Genomic DNA, 22,809 nt, shown 5'->3' with positions numbered 1-22,809 from the left:
TACATTTAATATCCTGAGATTAAAAATTCAGCAAGGAAAATGAGTGTGCTTTTCTCAAAAGTGGGATTTTTGTAAACCTTCCTTTTGGCAGAGCTCCCCCTTGTGGCAGTACATTCTACCATGCTTTCATTCCAGCTTGGATCATTTTTTTTTCTTTTTCCATTCAATCGTGCCTGATTCTCAGACTGCCTGTGCAAGTTCTTGCAGTTTTCTTAGCAAGGTTTTTCAGAAGTCGTTTGCCATTGCCCAGAGCTGAGAGAAAGTGGCTTCCCCAAGGTCATTCATCCAACTGGCTTTGTGTCTATAATAAGGCTAAACCACACAGCCTCCTGGTTTCCAGTTTGGTGCCTTACTATATCAAACTGGCTCTCACTTGGATCATTCCTGCAGCCAATAATAAATTGCTTTTCCACACAGCAAGACAATTCCACAAGTAGGAATATTTGAAAAGCAATTTTTAAAAAGAAATTTCCCTTCACAGCTGGTGAAATTATCCAGTTAAGAGTTCCTTTGTAGTTTTCATTAAACTACATAAACTATTCCATTTCCTCTACAGGTGCAAATCTTTTTCCTGGTTCCTTTTTATTTTCTTTACTTTGCTTCCCTAACCTCATGGAGGATATTCCCACTGGCGAAGTATAAAACACTCATAAGGCATGCGATATCCCAAAGGTCACAAAACGAAAAAAGTGTTTTCAGATGCTAAATATCTAAGCTTGAAATACCGAAACCCAAAACTTGAAATGCGTTTAATAGTTGTTCTAAAACCGTACATAATATACATTTGACCTGTAGAGTTGAAACCACATATAAAAGCGACACGATCTTTTGTCTCCTCTTACTTCTGCTAGCTTGAACGAAAACAAATGTTTCCCTTCTTTTTTCAAATGCTATTACACGCACAGCCCACTTAACTGCACACGCATAGTGAGCGCCAAATACCGTACCCGTTGGGCTAACTGATAACACGCAGGTTCAATTGCCCAAAGTTTGGGGTAATTGAAATCCCAGAAGTGTCTGTAAAAACAAACGGGACTTGATCCCAACAGCCCGCCGGTTCAGAACCACGACTCGGGAGTGATCCCCTCAGCTATCAGCGACTAGAAACTGAAAGAGCGGCCGGAAAAGGCGTTCCTAACTCAGCCCGGATTGCAGTAACAAAAGTCTCATCGAGCCTTACAACAAAGAGTCTTCCCTTATCCAGTCATGCTGGATTCACTGGATCTTCTGAGATCGGCAGCTGCTTTGCAACAAGTCGCTGGCACCTTACCTGCTTCATGTTTAGGCTTCCATTATCCATCCATCCGTCCAGAAGTTTAGCAGAAACCCATCTGGTTTCCCAGTTCCCCAACAAGCCAGCAACTTTCTGCCTCCCGGCGGCGCCTCTTGTCGCAACGGCACTTTCGTCCACTTTCCCAGCTTTGTCCCTATAATAGCCTGCGCCAACAGCAGAGAAGCGATTCTGCCTAAGCTCCGATTTCAAATCACAATTCAGATATGCATTTGTGGGCTGAATTAAGCCATGAAATAACTTCACCAATCAGGAGAAGGCGGATGGGGGGGAGAGAGAGAGAGAGAGAAGGACAGGGAGGAATCGTGCGTAAAGCTGCCTACGTGAGGATTAGCAAAGCTTTTAAAGGTTTTAGAGGCCGAAAGTGGTGTCTAAAGAAGGGAATCAACCTGTGCTGTAAAAGATCGATTTTCATTTGTATCTGCTGCGTATTCATTCCTAATCTCGAACAAGCCTTGAGATTTACCAACAAAAAGTAAAACCTGTATATTTTAAAAGACGAATGAAGCTATGGAGGGAATAAAATGACACCTTATATACTCCCGATCTGCCATCACAAAAGAGAATCAGAAGAAAATTCCTTGATATTGTTCATATACTTCCTTATCTTTCAAGGAATCATACTAATCAAAAGGGGGATTGAAAAGCCAATTGATATTTCACACATAATTTACTTCCACACATAATTTAGCTCCGTTCCCATTTTAAATACTCTATAAAGAATTAAAATAAAACTACTTTTTACTAATAGAGGGCTTCTATTTGGAATAGTATTTTATTTCCGTTTTTGTTTGCACTCTGTCCAGCTCTCCCTTTGAAGTTGGGTTTAGTACATGGCACTTATTTGTTTACACTGTTCAGCTTTGGTCAGGGGCTACATTCTCAAACCAAGTCTTAACTTTCTTTTTCTTTTTTTTTGCAAATTTATCCTTGGCTGGGAAGGTTCCACTCTAAAGGAAATTTGTCCTTTGTTCTCTTGGTTTACAAAAAGCAAATCTGCAGTCTGAAAAAACCCATTATCATGGATTTGCTACAGCAGGGGCACTTATCTAAGTGCGGTGTAAATCACTTTGAAGAGCCTCACAAATCCAGAAATGTGCTATAACTGAACACGAGAAAAATTCATCCTCATGCCAAAATATCACAATCAAATAATGAAACTCCCCTTTTCTCACTTAAGATATTCACATTGGAACCCCATCAATGTACACACATAAAGATTCTCTGTAATTCTGAGTAAAAATTAATTTTTATTCCGTTGTTTATTTATCATTTATTCCGTTGTTTCTTGTTAAACATCCATAGAGTTGCCTGAAAGATTAGTTAGAATATTTATACTATCAGCACAGATCAATAAATATGGCAGCAGTAGGATTATCATAAAATAAAAATCAACCCTAAAGTTGTTCTGGAGTCAGACAGTGCTTATTTATTAAATAAACAAAAATAGTATTATTAATACAGTAGGTAAAAGAAGAAAATTAGTAGCAAAATATTATTCAACAGCCTGACTGATTCCTATTTCCAGAGAAAAAAAGGCCTTCAGCTCCTACCAGAAAGACTTAATGAAAATGTCAGGCATGTGTTGTTGTTTTGGTTGTGGAGGGAAAATAGATAAGACAGTGGTGAATAGGCCTTTTCTCTTTACAGCCTACATATTTATTTCATCAGATGGACAAATGGAAAAGGTTTAAACAGTATCCAGGTCTCTTCCTGAGCATTTTGCTCTAGAAAGAAAAAGGAAATAAGATAGCCTTGAATGTTTGGGGCTGTATCTCCCATAATTCCTTACTACAGTCATATTGGACAACTGTCACCAGAAACATCCCTATTGTCTATTGTTTTCTAGTGCAATAGGCATTTTTGTATCAGGTAATATCTTTTTCTCCCATACCTGAAAGATACAATATTGGGATGGGAAAAGAATGAATCAGATATGTTCCATATGATTCTTTTCTGCATATACCTATCTGCTTTCTGTGGATTGATTTGTGTTTTGATGTTTACTTTGCTATTTTATGTAAATCTCATTGCTGATTACAAAGTTGGAAGGGATTGCATTTCATAGAAGTGCAGCTGCTGAATTAGCTATTTTTATGGCACATAAAGGCTAAGCCTATGATCAAATGGTTTTAGAAATAGTTGACATACTTAATTATTGTATAATTAATGTAATTGGTCAGCCTTAACTACAGCTTTAGGATTGGCAATTAATTCTCGTGAAGAATTGTGAATATCATCCACTGCATTCATTTTCAAATACCTGTTGAATTCAACATCAAAGTAGATTTAAATGTTAGTTGTAGAAGTATAAAATCCTTTTTTTTATTTTTTACGGACTGCTTTGTCAGGCAGAATGTTTTAAATGGTGGAGGATCAGGGTTATGCATGGGAAAACATAATCCAACAGCAGATCTGACATCTTCAGTTCTTTGTTGTTGGCCCATCAGCCAGTTTTCAGACATAGTGGGAAAATGGTCTAACTTCTGTAAGAATACAGTGCCCCATCTTTCCCATGGTGATTATAAATTATTGTATAATGTAATTAGAAATAATATCCTAGTGTGAAATGTCATATGGTTTCTAATTTCTATTCTTTCACAGGAAGACTTCAGCACATGCAAACTTCAATAGAATAAGTATCTCGATTTTTAGCAAAAAAAACCCCAATGCAATTTCATTAAAAAACATAGAATATTTTTCTGAGTTACATAGGTCTATAATCATTACTGCCTTTGGATCCCCATTTGATTACAGGAATTTTAAATCAGGTGACTAAATAAAAAGAATTACTAGTATGTCAGTGGTTTGGTCTCTGAATAATACAGTTTGTATATATGTGTGTGTTCTGTAACTAGGAAAATAGAGATCAGGCTAAATTATCCTGATCTGTAATTGCCAAGGGGTCCCTTAAAGCAAAAAAGAAAAAGAACAACCACTCATAAATTAGCACTTGTGAATCAGAAGAAAATATTTTGCTGGATGCAAAACAGTTGGAGTCTAAGGTGGAATGCAGAGTGTCTGAAAATTATTTCACCTGAATTACATTTATGCCATCTCATATTTTACTAAGAAATAATGACATTTTTTCTTTAAGTAGAAAATGAAAAACTCCTGTCTCTATTTGATTTTTGTACTGGGTAAGTGTTAAACTGGATTCAAGATACTGTATGGGTAAACAGTAAATGAAAATCCGAACAAATTATACTGACAATTTTATTATACACACATGTATACATCTCTTAATATATAATTAAAATATGTTCCTATAATTTTTTTTCTCAGACTACAAACACCTATCTTTCCCCAAAGGAATAATGTGTCAAGAGTGATATATTAGAGCTGATCTGGGAATATTGGTACAGTGCTTCTAGTCCTCAAACAATGGACACAATAGCACCATTCTGTTGGCCATATAGCCAACTAGTTGAATTAAACAGATGTTGCCTTTTTTGAATGTAAGGACTGAGGCTTGTTTCTGTGTCACCTCAGTCCCGTCATTGGTTAATTGTCTCCAAAGACAGCATCTAATTGTTTCAACTGGCATCATCACTGGATAATAAGCATGTTTGTATGAGTAAGCAAGCAAAAAAGGATATAAGCGGTGACACCAGGGAGACAAGTTGGAGAAGGTTAACTGAAGTTGGGTTGTCAGGCAAGTACTGAGAGAGTGAGGAGGTTACAGTTTATGGGATATCAGCAGCAGAGTAAGCAAAGTAATAGGCATCGAATTGGCAGAGACTGTCACAACTCTTCTCAAGAACTGTGGCCAAGCTGCAAGAAAATTTAAATTTTTTAAAAATATAATAGAACACATCTGCCAAAATGTACTGGAGTTGATACAGGAGCTTTCCATACTCCTTATATTTTTAATATTCTTTCTAACAATATAGGTAGACTGAAACACTTTCTGTAAAGGAAAGGGAGTGCATGAAGAATGAAGATGCCATAGCTTGAATGCACAAAGTTGGCTCTGGGCACATAGGAATCAGCACTTTTATACAACATATATAGATGACAAAGAGACAAGACAAATGTGGCATTAGTCACATCTAATAAGTAGAATCCTACTCTCTACTACAGAGAGTAGGAAAAATGTAATACTGCAAAGAAAAGCTGTCAAAAGCCAGTTTCACTCAAGAAGAACTGGTTGTGAGACTCTGTTGACTGGAAATAAACAAAACCACATGAAACAAACCATAATAAGCGATAATAATCATCACTGAGATCAGGACTCCAGTTTCATAGAAGTGGAGTCCAGACCAAAATGAATTAGCCCATGTCATCCAGGCATCAAAAGGTCTGTCTGAATTATCCTGCTTTGGTTGTGGAATTATAATTCTTCTAACTCCATTGTCTAACCTATAACCCATATATAAAGCTTGGCTTCCAACTGTGAAGATTTCACAATGATATAAAATATATTGTTGTAGATAAGATACTGTAATGGTAACCATTATAAATAAACTAAATGCTCCAAAGTTGTAATCAAGGTTTTGAGCTATCCAGAACTAGTTCTAAGCAAAACTAAAGAGAAATTTCCTGACAGTTACAACAATTAATCAGTGGAACAACTTGCCTCCAGAAGTTGTAAATGCTCCAACACTGGAAGACCTCCAAGGTCCCTTCCAACTCTGTTATTCTATTCTATTCAAAAGAAGTGGGGAGAGAAAAATAGAACTTGCCTACAAACTCACAAAAATGTAATGCAAGTGATATTAAGCAGGTAAATATATCTTATATTACTTGGTGATCAAGTAGAGTTGGTTTGTCAGTTTCATTTCAACGGTTTGAAGACTTTGCCTAATAACAGGAAAATAAAAAATACTGAACTTTCAAAATGAAATTGTACCCAGTTATATAAGGAAACATGGGTAAGTAATAAATCTTTTTGGCATGGAGAAATACAAGCTTCATGAATGGTGATTACAGTCCATCTTCTTAGTTATTGACTAAGGCATTAAAATTAATTAAACATCAATGAAATTACATATTTGTGGGTCGTCTATCTACTATCATTTAAAATTTAAACTTCATCACACTACTCAAGGGAAAACATAGACAAACTAATATACCTGGCATAGGAATATTTTGCTAGTTCTCCAGTAACTTTATTTTCCAGTACATCAAGAACATTCTAAAGTATTAAAATCCAAATTCTATATAATATTTCAAGTATGATAGCGGGGTGTGAATGTTATTTATTATAGTATCGTGTTGGTAGGTTCTCTAAATGTACCTTCATTAAAGATTTTATTTAGACACTCAGCATCAGTTCTAACAAAACCACCAGTAACAATAATTTAACATGAAATATTAGCAACATATTGCCTTATTTTGTGAATGGGCTAATACTACAGTCTCTCTACGTTGGGTATGTCAAATCTCACACATTTTTGATATAACAAGCGATGGATAAGTAATAAATAGATGTACTCAATGAAAATTAGCAGTTTCTTCAGTGGCAGAATTTGAATATCAATATCTTTTTAATTTTGTATTTTCTGTTGACTGTGACAATTGAATACTTTTGTTGTGACCCATTGACTGCCAGCAGAGCTTGCGAAGGCTGGGTCAAACAGCTTTTTACTTACCACTGTGAGAAAACACAGTAACATTTTGTCACTAGATACAAATGCCCTGCTGTTTGCCTTTGTATGGAATTCATGCATACAAAAATATACCCTTCTGTATATTCTGAAAGGTAAAGGTCCCCCTCGCATATATGTGCTACTCATTTCTGGCTCTAGGGGGCAGTGCTCATCTCCATTACAAAACTGAACAGCCAGCGCTGTCCGAAGACATCTCTGTGGTCGTGTGGCTGGCATGACTAAATGCCAAAGGCGCACAGAACACTGTTACCTTCCCACCAAGGTGGTCCCTATTTTTCTACTAGCATTTTTACATGCTTTCAAACTGCTAGGTTGGCAGAAGCTGGGACAAGTACATGGTGCTAAAGATTCAAACCGCCAAACTGCCAACCTTTCTGATCGACAAGCTCAGTGTCTTAGCCACTGAGCCACCGTGTCCCCGCTCTGTATATTATACATGCATTCAATAATTCATAGAACAAAACTGCCTTCTTGATAAGCAATAGATGAATGCATTCAAGCTCCCTAACTTCTGAAGTTTTAGGGTGTTTTCTCAGTTCCACATGTTCATGACATGAACATGCTTGGGCATGTTTTTTTAAAAAATTCTGTCTTGATTGATACTCACTTCATTGTCTTAGGCTATGGGATTCCTCTTTCTTTTTAAAAGCAAAGGATCTCCATTTCTCACAGGTGGCCACCATCTTCCTCTTTGCTTTCTGGGACACCAGGTTCCCCTTTAAATGTTCAGTCTTTTCTAAATCAAAGATCACACTGGTGGAAATTGCAGCAAAGCCACTTAATTGCAACAGTCCACTTAGCCTAAGTGCCTTTGAATGAACTGTGTTTCATACATCAGACACTCCTTCAAATACAATTCTTTCATTCTTTTGGAATTCACCTATCACATTCTCCCATTTTTTTTTCTTCAATATTATGTTTTATGATGTATACTCCATTACCCATTATGCTTCCACTCCACATCAGAACACTGAGGCCATCAGTCAACAACAACACAGCCCACAAGTGCATGCACAGCTATCAATCTCCATTGTGTTCTGAATGGACAGATCATTGAGAAACAATCTCTCAATCCCTGCTGAGTGAAGCTAAGAAATTTTACGGGCAGCTCCACAAATTTATAAAGGTACAAATATACATACAAGCTGAAAAACTTCTCAGTTCTACACATGTATCTTGCAGTGATGTAAGGGAAACAAAACCAACTACCTTCCTTCTTGCATTTCACGATATAGAAATTATACAGGAATCTCTCCTATCCTTTGCAAATTCCATCCTATCATGGTTTTTTAAGGAATTAAAAACAAAGTATTTTCCAACAGGAAGGATTCTTATAATTAGTTCCAAAATCATATTTCAAATTCATCTGAGCCCTTAGTCCATTTATAACATTTCCAAATCAAAATTCTAGTTACCATTTTGCTGTTTATTCCAAAAGAAACAAAATAAATCCTTTCAACTTTAGTAATTTTTTTCTTGGAATGTACCAATCCTGATTTTTTTTTTTGCCTGAAAATATATATCTGAAAAAATAGATCAATTTATAGGGAAGTTCCTAATTAAATATAAAATTATTATTATCTATTATTAATGTATTTCATTCCAATTTAACAGTTACTAGAGTATTCATTTCTTATTTTATTTACATTAGAAAACAAATGCATTTGTAATAGTACAAAGAGAAAAAATAATTCTGGCATTTTATTGAAACATTTTAACACATGAAAGTATGTGTTATCTTTCTTGGCTGGTGTTTTCTCTGGACAGAATTATATTCTGTAATACAACAGTCTACTAAATTTCCAATTCTGGTTTAAAATGTATGTGTATTAAATTACGAGATATTTCTGAAATTATATCTCCTCAGTGAATGAAATGGAATGTATTACATTCAAGCAACTAATAAAAATACACAACATGATAAAACTGAAACCATGTCTGTATGTGTTTTCAAAAACATAAGAAAATATTTTCTTATAACGGATGTGTACAGATATAGAGAATTTTTTTGATACAGCATATATTTACATTCATTTGATAATATGACTAAATGAAAAAATAAACCAAGAAATCTTATTTTTCATGCAATTGTAAATAAACCTGATGAGGGAAATAACAATACAATATTACAGTTCATATTAGACATATGAATTGGCAGAATGTTTTGCAACAAAAATGTTACATATCTATTATTTGAAAACTCTTTATTGTGATGGAACAAAGAAGTATAAATTGGGCTTCCAAACTCCCACAAATAGGGGTGGGAGCGATATGTTATTTCACCCATAGCAAAGTTTTAACATCTAGGGTGTGATTGAATTACTATATGGATAGCTATATTTTTCCCAACGTAAGATGAAAAGTGACATACTTGGAAGTTACATGGATGCTGTGGTATTCAATTAATTTAATTCCCTGTTTATTTTCTCTCACTTATCCATCAAATCTTAAAGTGCACTTTATCATATAAAAATTCTCTTTCTATCATATATAATTACAAAACTCAGAAAAGATAAAGAGAGGGAAATAGAGAGGAAATAACTCAGGGCAACCACATAATACCCTTATTTGAACATCTAGCCTCCGAGGATGAGATTTGCCACTCTCCTCACTTTCCATAAAGGTTCTGCCAGTTGGCTTGAGGCCCCAATGGGGGATATCATGCTGGAGGTGATTGATGAACCAACAGCAGATCCCACCTTCCCCTATAAATTAATCATAATTTATATTTTTATTGCTAATACACACATTTATATTTGTATAATTTTATTGCTTTTAACCTTAACTTAATGGGCAGGAAACAAATTTAATAAATAAATAAATATGTTAATCTCAAAAGCATATTACATAAATCTATATAAACTTCCCCCCTCCCTATCCTAAGTTCTGCCGTATTGTCTTTTCATAGCAGGATGTTATATTCCTGGGAGGATGAATGAAGAATGCCAAGGGAGTGGGGGAGAGGGGATACTAGCAGTATATACCCAACGTATAAGGGTCATACTGTTGCCTAGCTAAAGCAAGCAGGCATCTATACTGGGCAGTGACAGTATAGGAAGATCCTAATGATTATTTCATACTGGGTGGAAGCAGGCAATGGTAAAACCTCTGTACATTATCAAGTAAAACAATACAATATAGAAAGATTGATAATATAGTGTTGGATATTGAGCCCCTCAGATTGGATGGCACCACATGTTGCAGAGGAAAAGGCAGGAATCTTTAAGAGTAAATTATATTTATGATTAATGAGGAAAAGTAAATATAAAGCAGAAAAGACAGAATCACAGTGGGAACTTAGGATATAGTATGGGAAAGTTTAACACAATGAAGGACTCACTGGTATTTTAGGCATCAGCAGATTGAAATGGATTGGAAGTGGACATTTACAATTAGATGATCACACTGTTTGCTATTCATGGGCAGGAAAAATACAACAAGGCCATACATGGCTACAATGCAATCAATGACAAAATATTGTCAATTGGATTTTGTGGATAAACCGTTTAATATAATTACCCAAATTCATGCTCCAACCACCAAAGATGAAGAAGAGGAGGAGGTTGATGTAATTTATAATCAAATTCAGTTTGAAATTGACAAAAATATAAACAATAGTTCTGGACTTACTACAACCATTAGTTTATCAACCATTCAAATTTACAATGGCATTGAAAAAAGTGGCTTACAACCACTTAATGATAGTTGCAGCATCCCACAGTCGTGATCAAAATTTGGGTGCCTGACAAGCACTTTTATAGAACAATTGCAGTGTCCAAGAGTTATGTGATTGATACTTGCAACCTTTTCAGCCAGCTTTCAACAAGTAAAGTCAATCAGGGAAGCTGGATTTGCTTAATGACTTAACTGCTTAGTGATTCACTTAACAACTGTGACAAAAAGGGTCACGACTCTTTAACAACTGCTTTGATTAGAAATGGAAATTCTGCTCCCAGTTGTGGATATTATCTATAAGCAAGATATGGAGATTAGAGGTTGTGGTTTGGACACTAAAATTGCCAAAGCTGAATATATTAAGAAAGAAAATCTAGCTGAATTGTATGGCTTAGGAGACCAAAATTAAGCAGGGCAATAACTTATACTTTTCTGCCAACCCAATGATTTCTTCAATGCCAATAGCCAAAATGATGCCTATATACATGGACACTGCCAGTTGGAGTAACATAAATCAATTTGACTACATTATTAGAAGGTAATAATGTTACCTTCTAATAGAAGGTAGAAGAGCTCAAGGATAGCAATAGCAAAGACATGGCCAGAGGCCAAGTTGTGAACACATCATGAACTATGTCATGCCCCTGGTGGAGACTGACTCTGAGGGAAGAGGAGGAACAGCCAACAGGGAGTGGAAGGGTGGCTCCAGGTTTTGGAGGAGGCTGGGGAAGGGCAGAGGCCGGCTGAGCAGGCAGAGGAGGACCCAGGCCCATCCCCTATCCATCCTAGGGCACACAGAGGAGAGGATAAGGGAAAGACGTGGTCTACTCAGGAGGAGAGGGCCTTGATCCTCTTCATGGGATGCAGGTGTAAGAACTGCATAAGAGTTTGGACCTGCGTGCTAGCAAACACTGGAAACAAAGAGTGTTTTATTCCTGGATGAGGTTTATCTTGGTTGGCGTTCTTCCAATGGACTATACCTGATTATCTTCTTGAAGTTTGTAATTAATTATCCAGGTCTGTTGTGGAACTTTCTTCAGTGCAGTTTGGTTTTGGTTTTTTATTGCTTTGTTATCTGCTCTTTGAGTTGGACTGTATTGTTTTCGTTTGGAATGTTATTTTAGAAAGAGTTTAATCTGCAACTGTGAACAATTGAACAGTGAAGCCAAGTTGAAGGCATTGAAGAACATTTATTTACATTTTGGTTTTTGTTACATTTGTGGGACACTCCAGGTCATCACAAACTGCCTATGGACAAATTCTAAATTCAGTTAAAATGGAAGAAGAAAGCCAAACAGTTTCCACAATATCATATTGAGCATCTGCCCATCATTTTCAAGGAAAACATCAGGAACTACTGTACTTAAAATTCCAAAATCTGGAGGATGTATGGGATGACTTTAAATAAGCTGTTGAGTAATGTGAAGAGATTGCCAAAGATCAAGAAAAAGAAAAAAGCAAACAGGATGTTGGAACAAATTTTGGAAATTGCTAAGAAGATAACAGAATCCAAAGCCCAGAAAGACAAAGATGTTAGGAAGTAACTGAACCATTTCAGAGAATTTTGCAGAAGAGACAAGAAATAGAATTATAATATCTGTAAAGGTATAAAAAAGCAATCTTCTAAAAGATTTCCAACTCAAAAGGAGCTATCAATCTATATTTGGAGGTCAATGGACCGATATTAAATATTCAAACAAGTTCAAAGGAAGGTGAAAGGAATGTATTGAAATACTGTACAGAACTGTACAGAATCTGATCTAGCCCTAAATCCAGGGGTGGGATTCTACCAGTTTGCACCTATTCGCTAGAACCGGTTGTTAACGTTCTAAGCAGTTCGGAGAATGAGTTGTTAGAAGAAATTACTGGCCTAATCCTGTAAGGAAGGCAGGAAGGAAACATTCCGGTGTTGCTTACAGAAACTGCCTCTCCGTTAACCCTCATTACATTCTTGGCAGGACTAGGCTTCCTGTCTCAGAAATCTCTCCGGAGTTTTTTTCCCCTCCTTTGCTGGTACTTTGTTTGTGTGGAGTGTCCATTCAAAGTTACAATGGCACTGAAAAAAGTGACTTATGACCCTTTTTCACACTTACGACTGTTGCAGCATCCCCACAGTCATGAGAGGCCAGGCAAGGAGATGCGTGCCTCGATGTGAGTGATGCTGAGTTGGCCATACCCAGCCAGTAACATGACCACCAAGCCATGTCCACCCAGTCACATGACTACCAAGCCACGCCCACCAACTAAGCCACACCCACAGAACCGGTTGTTAAAAAATTTGAATCCCACCCCTGTTTAAATCCGTTGACTCCAATGACTGTGCTCTATTACTAAATCTGGATCTTCAATTACTTTTAATATCTCAAGGAATGGCTGATTTAATTGTTTTCAGCAGGCTTGTCTATATTACTATATTCAATTATTTCTAACTCCAGAAACATAGTAATTTTTTTCAGATCTTTCTTAAATAGAAGCTATATTCAATCTCATTAACCTGCATGAAAGATAGTATATTAAACAGTACAACAAACACAAACAATATATTTTTTTTTTCAGCAAACTTCAGCTTTAATTTCTCCTGTAAACAAAAAGCTATATAAATTGGAACCTTTGTGTGTCTTATAGGAGCATTTCCAGAAGAGGAAGTTTAAATAACACACATAGCTTGATTTGCAATTCTATGACTGTATAAAAGGACAACATATGTTATGTATCAAAATAATTTGCAGGACCCTGATTCATATAGAGCATTTAATCCATTGATCAAATGCAACACAAAGAGTATGCCATCTCCTGACTGCAGACAAGTAATAATGCATTAGCAATGAAATTCAAGAATGATACTGGAAATATGCCAATATGGATGTAGGCTAAACAACAACTGCTTCTATCCTCCCCAGAATTACAATAATCAGTACATCATAAAAAAGAAAGGGGAAAAACACACTTTTCATAGCATAATTCAAGTTGAAGCATTATTCTATTCCCTGAATGCAAGCTTCATTGGTTTTAATAGGCAAGTACCTCTGTATTTTAAGGCATCACTGCCTTAAGCCAGTGATGGCGAACCTTTTCGGTACCAAGTACCCAAAATGGAATGCGTGTGCATGTGCGCGTGCCAGAGCACCAGAAACCCGAAGACCAGCTGACCGGTGCACACATGCATGTTCTTTGGCCTGGAAAATGGCCCAGAAAACAGCCAGAAATCAGCCTGGAAAACAGTCCAAAAACAGCCAGAAAATAACCTGAAAAATGGCCTGAAAACAGCCTGAAAACGACCCAAAAATGGTCTGAAAAATAGCCTGGTTTTTGGCCATTTTTCGTGCCATTTTCCAGCCCTCCGGTGCCTGCAAAGACCAGCTGGTTGGCTAACTCTAACCCTAACCAGGAGAGCAGCTGGTGACGGCATGCATGTGCACAGAGAGGGCTCTGAGTGCCACCTCTGGCACACGTGCCATAGATTCGCTATCATGGCCTTAGGCACAGCTACTCAAGAGTTGCTTGGGTATTTCTCCATTCTATTTCCTACAATCACAAATTAAGATAGGCCAAAACTCCTTTGACAAGCACACTTTACACATAAGAGCAGTTCATTTGCAAGTCATGTTTAAGTATCTATGCCCAAACCTGTATATATTACTTGAAGAAAACATCCTCAACTTCTTGCCTTCCAAATGCGTGGCACAATGATTTTTATACAACTTTTAAACAGAAGCAGAACTGTAGTTAAATGTATATTCAACATAAATGTATGAATATACCATCATTTTTTAAAGAAATTATTCTAACACGCAGGGCTAGCACAGATTTTATTTACTGTCATCCTCTGCATGCCATGATTTTGGTAATAAAGCAATATCCTTACTGGACAATGGTATTTAGATGCAAAAAAATTATATATTTCTGGGGTGTTTGAAATATCCATGCAGTTTTAATAAAGCCTAATTCTGCAGAGATATGTTTCTGCATATATATAGTAAGTAACATTTGATCTTACCAGCCCTTATTCCTCGTTAGAGAGATTTATATTTGCTGTCATTTTCACATTAAAAAGATCAAACTGTTACAAAGCTTATAGGACACTGCATGAACATGAAGTATATATTGACATGATACTTTATATGAGTCAGGGCTATACCACTTGAAAGTAGAAAAGTACATCTTAGTATAGTAAGTTTTAGACAGATGTGGTGGCATTCAGCAGGTTTTGACCAGTTCTGGAGAACCGGTAGCGGAAATTTTGAGTGGTTTGGAGAACCAGCAAATACCACCGGTGACTGGAGATTTTACCCTGCCACACCCACCAAGCTAAGCCCACAGAACTGGTAGTAAAAAATTTTTGAATCCCACCACTTGTCTTAGATTCAGGAATATATCTATTGATGCCTAAAAGCAAGGATCTTCAAACTTGGGAAGTTTAAGACTTGTGGACTTCAACTTCCAGAATTCCTGAGCTAACATGACTGGAGGAGGAATTCTGGGAGTTGTAGTCCACAAGTCTAAAAGCTGTCAAGTTTGAAGACCCCTGCCTAAAAGCATCGGAAAAGGGATGGTGAATAGCTGCTATTCTTAGACTCATCATTAATTCAAGCTTAGATCCTATTAAAGCTACTATCATTGAATAATTGTTATGAAGATCTCGTTTTGGTTGTATGATCTGGCTTAAAGATCCTGTGGCTTTAATTCACCCAACACCATCTATCCCACTTTATTAGAGTGTGTTTGGAAAGAACATTTATGGAAAGAATTATGCACAACTGAAGTTCATAATTATACATTGTGCTACTCATAGCATCTTGGCATCTTCTACTTGCAATATGGATACTAAAATGATCTTTATGCTTTTTGAGGCAATATGAAGCATTTCACAGTAATCTGACAGCTTCTAGGCTTATAAAGAAAAGATATTTTAGTTATTTCTTACCTACCTTGTTGAACTCTCACAGCAGAGTTAATTTTTGGAAACTGTCTTGACATTTTGATACACACGTTTCATTAGGACATAGCTATGTTAGAAGCATACATCTTAGCTCTCAACAGAGTGGTTGTCATGGTTACTATGTTCTGCACTAGATCATCTACTAAGTAGCTGTGCTAAGGCTTCATGAGTACTCATTTTTATAACCAATTAATATCTTAACAACTAGATCCAAATTACTACTTTACACTCTGTTATTCCCTTTTTCCCAAACTTTTAATTCTTTCTAATAGAAAACTGAAACATAGTTCAGTTCATTAATTTTCATCAAAGAAAAATTATGGGGTTTAATTTCTACTGCATAGAAAAAGGGAAGATAATAAATTCATTATCAAGACACTTGTCAGTTAAATGGATAACAATGCATTCACAGACTTCATTGAAACAATTTTCTTCCTTAGCCTCAAAATGTAATGACTCATTAAAAAATAGTAGGGATCAAAGTAGCATGGGTAGCAATGGGCCATACAGATTTTAATAGCTTAAATTCTTTTATTTCTGTACACATTAATACACATGGTTATCCTGTGGTGCTCACACAATTAATATCTGAATCATTTGGTTTGCATTTCAAGTTAGTGGCTCTGAAGTATACATTTAGGAAGCCTATTAACAGAAATGTAACTTGAAATGTTTGAAATGACACATTAAATCACAACAGATTAATAAAATATCACTAGTGAATATATACTTTCCAACCATCTTTCAGAGAAAAATCTATTTTTACATTAGCAAACAACATTATTTTTCCTCAACGCACATCCAGAATTAGTGTCTTCTAAAAGTTAACTTGAAATGAGATTTCAAATGTAGCTGGAAGCATACTAAAGGACATTTAAAATGTTTGTTTTATGCTATTTTATTAGATTCTCTATTATGCCCAATGTTTTATTATTCTCTACATCATTCATTTGATACATGTACTCTGAACTTGAAAAGATTGTACTGAGACTTTTAAATAACCATTCTATATTGTTTTGCTTTATCATGTAGAACTGTAGATGATTACTTTCCTATCCATTTCCCAAACAATGAAATTAATGTAACTAAGACTCATGGATGATTGTAGTATTTTCTGTCTTGAAAAGCTTTTTATTATATTTATCACTCTCTCTTCCTGGCATGGGTGCAACTGTAGTCATTCTTAACTATTCAAAATAATAGTTTCCAAATGTACATAATAGATAATAATTCCTGCTAAAATAGTAAATTGATTTTCTTTTCTTTTAATATGGGAAGAATTTAAACACACTGACCAACAATTCAAGGATTGCCAAGAATCATAAATTTAACAGAAGAAATTGTAATTATGTGTTCATTATTTAAACCTAAACTGGCATATTATACTTTCTGTTAAAATAAATGCTTCATAAACATCTAAAAGCACCACACTACAACACTATGCATGTTTTCTATGCACATAAGGGTTTGTGGATTTATACAGCTCTCTCTCTCCCCATCTCTTCTACATGTATGTATATATATGTATGTACGTACATATGTAGTTCTCAAGTTAAAAACATTTGACTAACACACAACTCAAACTTACAAATGACCGTCTCTTTGCTTGAGTTGACAAATTCCTCAAGCCCTGCAATGTTTTCATGAGTTTCAAAAAAGTAGCACGTGCATTTTTAATATGGAGCCTGGTTTCAGCAGTTCATGAAAACTGCAGCTTCAATGATTCATCAGCTTAAGGAAGAACATTGTCCGCCATTTTTTTTCAGATCATATTGCTATTTAGTCACATCACATAGCTGTTTTTCTCTTATAATTTACCATGCCTCTGAAGCATAATTTCTAGTACAAGGTTCATCCTCTTCAACATCAAGTCCATCTATTGTTAACTTTTAATTATGATTTTTTTTTCTTTCGATATAAACTGTTTTAAGAACTTGGTAGCATAAGAAAGCAACAGCCAATAGCCAGTCATACTAATCAACCAACAGGAAGGCACCACATAAATACAACACCTAAGAATAGGGCGAGAATTGCTCAAAGTACATATTCTGGTAGAGAGAAATTTCCTAAGGATGGGCTCCAGCACAATTCCAAAAGCTCAGAAGATTAAACCTTTGGTCCCGATGACCGACCCAGATTGGATATTGCAACATTATCCTGGGATACATATATTTTCCTTCATTCATGTTTTATGAACTGTTTCTGTTCTTATTACATTATTATTTTTATTATCTACTATATAATCATGTTTAAGATGTAGTATATTTGGAAGTATTTCTTAAGTGATTTATATGTATAGATTTATATGTATAGATTTATATATAAAATAAATACTTATGTGCTAAGACAAACATTTGACTAACTGATGCTAAATAACCTGTTCTGACTTACATACAAATTTGACTTAAAGATAGACTTAGGAATGAATCATGTTTGTAACCTGGGGACTGCTTATATTATTAAAGTCAATATGTTTTCTCACATAGAAGAAATAGCCCTGTGTTCAAATATGGCTTTAAATGGTAAAATTTGTTCTTTACTTAATTCTATTCTCTGCGCTGCTGTGTTTCCAAAACTCTTGGAAAAATAGCCCAGCCTCCTATCAAGTTTCTTAGTATGGCTAACAGAATATTTGAGTTAACTGACTGCAGTGCTAGGCAACAGAGCCCTAGAATAAGGAATCTAGTCACTACTTTATCAGATTTTCCTTTTCACTGCTTGGCTATCATTGTCCTAATTATGTTACTGGTCTTAGCATTAATTTTATTTTACAAAAATGTGACATTAAGCTTTTGAAAGTCAATTTGGTTAGAAAAACTACTGTTTCATAGAATCAAGAATTTAAAAAATTGGCAGAACACCATATATTTATTACTTTGCCACACATATCATACATCCTATGTGAGTCAAATTTGCTGATGTCTGAGCAACCTCTGGTGGCCATTATGAAATATAATCTGTTTTTATAACAACCTATAACCAGGAGATTTTTTCAAAAGCATAATTGACTAGCTTCCCCCAGCGTGGTGCATTCCAGATGCTTGGGTCTATATTTTAAAATGTTCTGAAATATTTTTAAAAAGTTAATAGTATACAACCAGAAAGCAGTTGTTACAGAAATTATAATCTCCAATAAATAAGAAAGGAGTTAAAAACTTTCCAGCGAACTAGATAACATCTAGTGAAAACTTCATGAAAACTCTTCCCTCTCTGAATTCTACTCTTTCAAGCTGTCCTTTTGTCCTTAAATAGAATCAATCCATAACTTACTTTGTGTAGAGAAAAAACAAGGACTGCTAGTGCCGTAGATTTTAAAAAGCATTGGGCTGGTATTGGAAGCTGCATGTGCACTACACCAGAGGTTGCCAACCTTTTGGACCTCAGGGACCACCAAACTCATAATTTTAAATCCTGGGGACCACTAATATGATTTTTGACTGATGGTGGCTTGCTGACGTTGGTGGGAGAGAGAGAGAGAGAGATCTGATCTAACCTCTCTCTCTCTCTCAATCTCTCTCTCTCTCACACACACACACACACAGAGGCGGGGGTGAGATTCAAATTTCTTAACAACCGGTTCTTGGGCATGAGCTAATTTGTGGGTGTGGCTTGGTGGTAATGTGACTGGCTGGGCATGGCTTGGATGTAAATATTATAAAATCAGGCAATGCAGGCAGGCAGATCGAGTTGCTCACAGAATCACCGATTCAGAGATCTATCTTTCTGCCATCGGCTACCTGAGTCTGTCACATAAAATTTGCTTGCAATCAAACTCATAAAATTTGCTAGCAAGCAAACTCACAAAATTAACTCACAACACACCATGTACGTAAATATTGAATTTTTTTATTTTAAAAAGAGCAACTTTTACCCAAAATCAGGCAAAGCAGGCAGGCAGATTGATTTGCTCACAGAATCACTTAGAGATCTGTGTTTCTGTTATCAGCTATCTGAAGCAGAGCCAGAGAACTAAAGATTAGCTAGAAAGTAAGAAATCCAACCATTCCCTGCTTTCTAGCTAATCTAAATCTCCCACCACAGCAGAACAGCTGTTGGTCGAAAAAAAAGGAAAAATAGTAACCTAGCAGGCAAGTTTGCCAGGTAAGGAGTGAGTGGGTGGGGAAAGTTCCAGCAGGCCATGTGGGTGAGGCAGATTTGTGTTCCTGTGCAGCCTGGATTAATTGCTTTGGGGGGGTGCTCTGGGGGTGATATTTCTCTGCAGACCACCAAAATTTTCTCACAGACCACCAGTTGGCGACCACTGCACTACACTAACAGCCCAATACTGTATGTTCTCCATTATGTGCCTGTTAACTCTCTTGTAATCCCTTCTTCTCCAAACATTCTGCTCTGCAAGGTTGGGGAGGGGGGGAATCACAGGTCAGGCATAGAATAATGCATACTGATTGTAATGACTACTATATACCTGAAGGTTGCTGGAAAGATTGTAAATATGGGCTGTTTTTTTTCAGCATCACTGCAACTTTAAATGGTTGCTATATGAGGCAGTCAGAAAGCAAGGACTATCTACTGGTATATAACCAGACAGAATTAATTCATACTGAAACATTTCTTCAGTAGCTATAATTATCACTAAATAATAATGATCTGGTTGTCTGGGAGAAAGTTGGTTTTGTTTTTATCTTTGTTTCTATTGAATGTTGTGAGTCACCTTGTGACATTATATGAGATTCCATACATAAATACATAAAATATAACAAATGTAACCATTTTGTCTCTTTGGACTTGAACAATCATTAGCTCTTATCCCCAAAGAAGCAATTTAGCATAGTTACCACCTGTCTGCTACAGAAATCAGTGGAACTCCAATTGAGTTCTGTATGTATTATATAAATATTATTTTTCTAAGTTTGGTGACTTAAAAATCAGAAACAATAGGAATTATAATTTCTACTGACAATACAACAAATCCGCCCACAGTGCTAGTATAACCTCTTGAGCCCAATGCCAGGGGAAAACATCCAAGTCTTTAATGCTTTATGAAGGCCAAAAGGTCAGAACTATTCTATTCTTTGTGAGAGCTTCTCTTCCATAGGACCAGAGCCCTTGACACAGAAGGCACAACTCCTAGCCCCACAAAATGATATTTCCTAATATAAGGACTTGAAGCATGCCAACTCTGCCAGTTCTGATGGCATGAACAGAAATGATCAGAGACCAATCATTCCTCAAGTATCCTGATCTCCTTGTCATATATTTTAATTTGGGTATACCTGAAAACCAGTTCCTTGCTTTGGACTAGGAAACCACTAGAAGGTAGTGCAATTTACAGAGCACAGATGCCATTGTCTGAATTGCCCCAAAATACCCGTCCCTAGACAAGGCACCCAAACCTAATCTTGTTACTGAATCCTGGAGCAGCTGTACCTTCCAAATGCTCTTGAAGAGTAGCCCCATGTAAAACATATTATAGTATTTCAGCTGGGAGGTGATTAAGACCTGACTTACATGAGTAGGACCTTCTGGCCCAGGAACAGGCATACCAGATACTGTACTTTGAGCGAGAGATGTGAATCCAGAATTATACACCATCTCTGTGTGGCAGTTCTTACCACATTTAGAGATGAAGATGGAAAATCAAAAAGGAACCTCAAAAGCCACAGCCTAAACTGAAACCTGTTATTCCCTATCCAGATTCCCACAGCTACTGGATCCTGGAACAATCTTGATAGTTTCACATGGTTAGCTCCAGGCAAAGAGAGGTATATTGTACATCATACAGATGATTCCTTGCCCTGTGCTGAAGGATGACTTTCCCCAGGAGTTTCATATAGATGCTAATAATGAGAGAGTAAAGTCGTGAGGAATCCCACAAAGCAGGGCCTCAGGCTCTTTCTCTCTGCACCAACCAATAATGACTAGAACTGGCAGAGAAGAGGAGGAGGGGAGAGGGTTTTTTTTTCCAAACAGTAGAAAAGAGGTCTCAAGAAAACACCAGCTACACAGTACATCAACGATCTTTTTATCCATTATTTTTTTAAATGGTAAAAATGCAGATGGTAAACAAAACCAAAAACACTGTTCACTTACTCTCCCACATTCATCCCACAGGCATTTTCTAGCTCAAATGCTGATTTCTTCTTTCTCATTGCTTATCTCGTTTCAGTCAGACTACCAACTTACCTCTTTCTAAAAAAAATAACCATATCACATACTAACATGTTCACAATTTTTCAGTACTACAGCTGCTAATAGACATTATTTATTTTTAATTAGCTCAGTGTATCTCTACAAAATATTTTGTAAGCAAATCATATTTTGCTAGGAACATCTATGACCTGGATAATTGAGACTTCCACAGACAGATAGATTATAACCTTAATCAACAAATAAATACAGAAAAACATACCATGCTGCAGCATTCAGAACATTATTCCAAAACTGCCTTATTTACAGTCCCTATTAAGAATTTTAAAAGTTTCCTTGATCATATCATTAGCGAGGCTTTCCTGATTATATTGCTCCCCCTGAGGAATTCTGTATCTTTGGAAGTACAATAGATAACTTCGTTAGTTCAGTTTCATAAACCAATCAGAATGTAGCTTTATACATCAGACTTTCAGTCTCCCCTGATGCCTTTGCTGCTGATTTGTGTAGAGTAGGGGTGTCAACTCAAGTTCCAGAGGCTGGATCTGGCCCATGGGATGCTTAGATCTGGCCCATTGGGCCGCCCTGGAAACAGCAAAGGGCCCGCCCCTCTGCCAGCGCAAAAGGATCTTGGGAGGGCTGGGTCCAGTCCTCCTTTCAACTGCAGCAGCCTCCTGCAGCCCTCTGCCAGAGGAAAACAGAGCTCAGTTTTTGCTGACAGAGGGTTGAAGGAGGCCATCATGGCCAAAAACAGAGATTGGGAGCTCGTTTTCACTGGTCAAGCACTTGGCCCACCTCACCACACCACTCGACATGAGTGACATCAAGCTGTCTAAGCCCACCCTGGCCACGCCCGCCTTAGTCACTGAGGTCAAACACAACCCTGATGTGGCCCTCAATGAAATCAAATTTGACACCCCTGTTGTAGAGGATATGATCCTACTGATTTTAGCTCTGTGTGATTTTACTTTCCACTCTTAGTGTTAAAGTGCTTGGAATTGCTCAGATCAATTTCATTTTACCAACACCTGTAGGTTATGATAACCTAAGATATGCCTGCAATTTCAGATTGATCATTTAAGGAGTAAGGCTCTATTCCCCCTTAAACTATGCCATTATGTATCCCCTAACAAAGACTTCCCCACTTCTATCTTAAAGAGAAAAAAATCCTCACTATTGCCTTG

General features: G+C 36.6%; 1 protein-coding gene across 3 annotated transcripts in view; it reads right to left on the bottom strand.

Moving 5' to 3' along the window:
• The window catches only part of MID1 (midline 1), a 230,819-nt gene that overhangs the window by 116,382 nt on the left and 91,628 nt on the right, over positions 1-22,809 (bottom strand). Inside the window, exon 1 of one of the 3 annotated variants that reach the window (XM_026714195.2) lies at positions 1,271-1,539. The exons of the other annotated variants lie outside the window; for them this stretch is intronic. The gene's annotated coding sequence lies outside the window, so the exon portion shown is untranslated. Of the gene's footprint in view, positions 1-1,270; positions 1,540-22,809 lie in introns of those variants that run through there. 3 annotated transcript variants of the gene reach the window in all.

The sequence above is a fragment of the Pseudonaja textilis genome, chromosome 8 (assembly GCF_049901715.1).
Source record: "Pseudonaja textilis isolate UNSWEBS1 chromosome 8, rPseTex1.2, whole genome shotgun sequence".
Lineage (NCBI taxonomy): Eukaryota > Metazoa > Chordata > Lepidosauria > Squamata > Elapidae > Pseudonaja > Pseudonaja textilis.
Note: the sequence above shows the minus strand (reverse complement) of the source record. Positions and strands in the feature narration are given on the sequence as shown.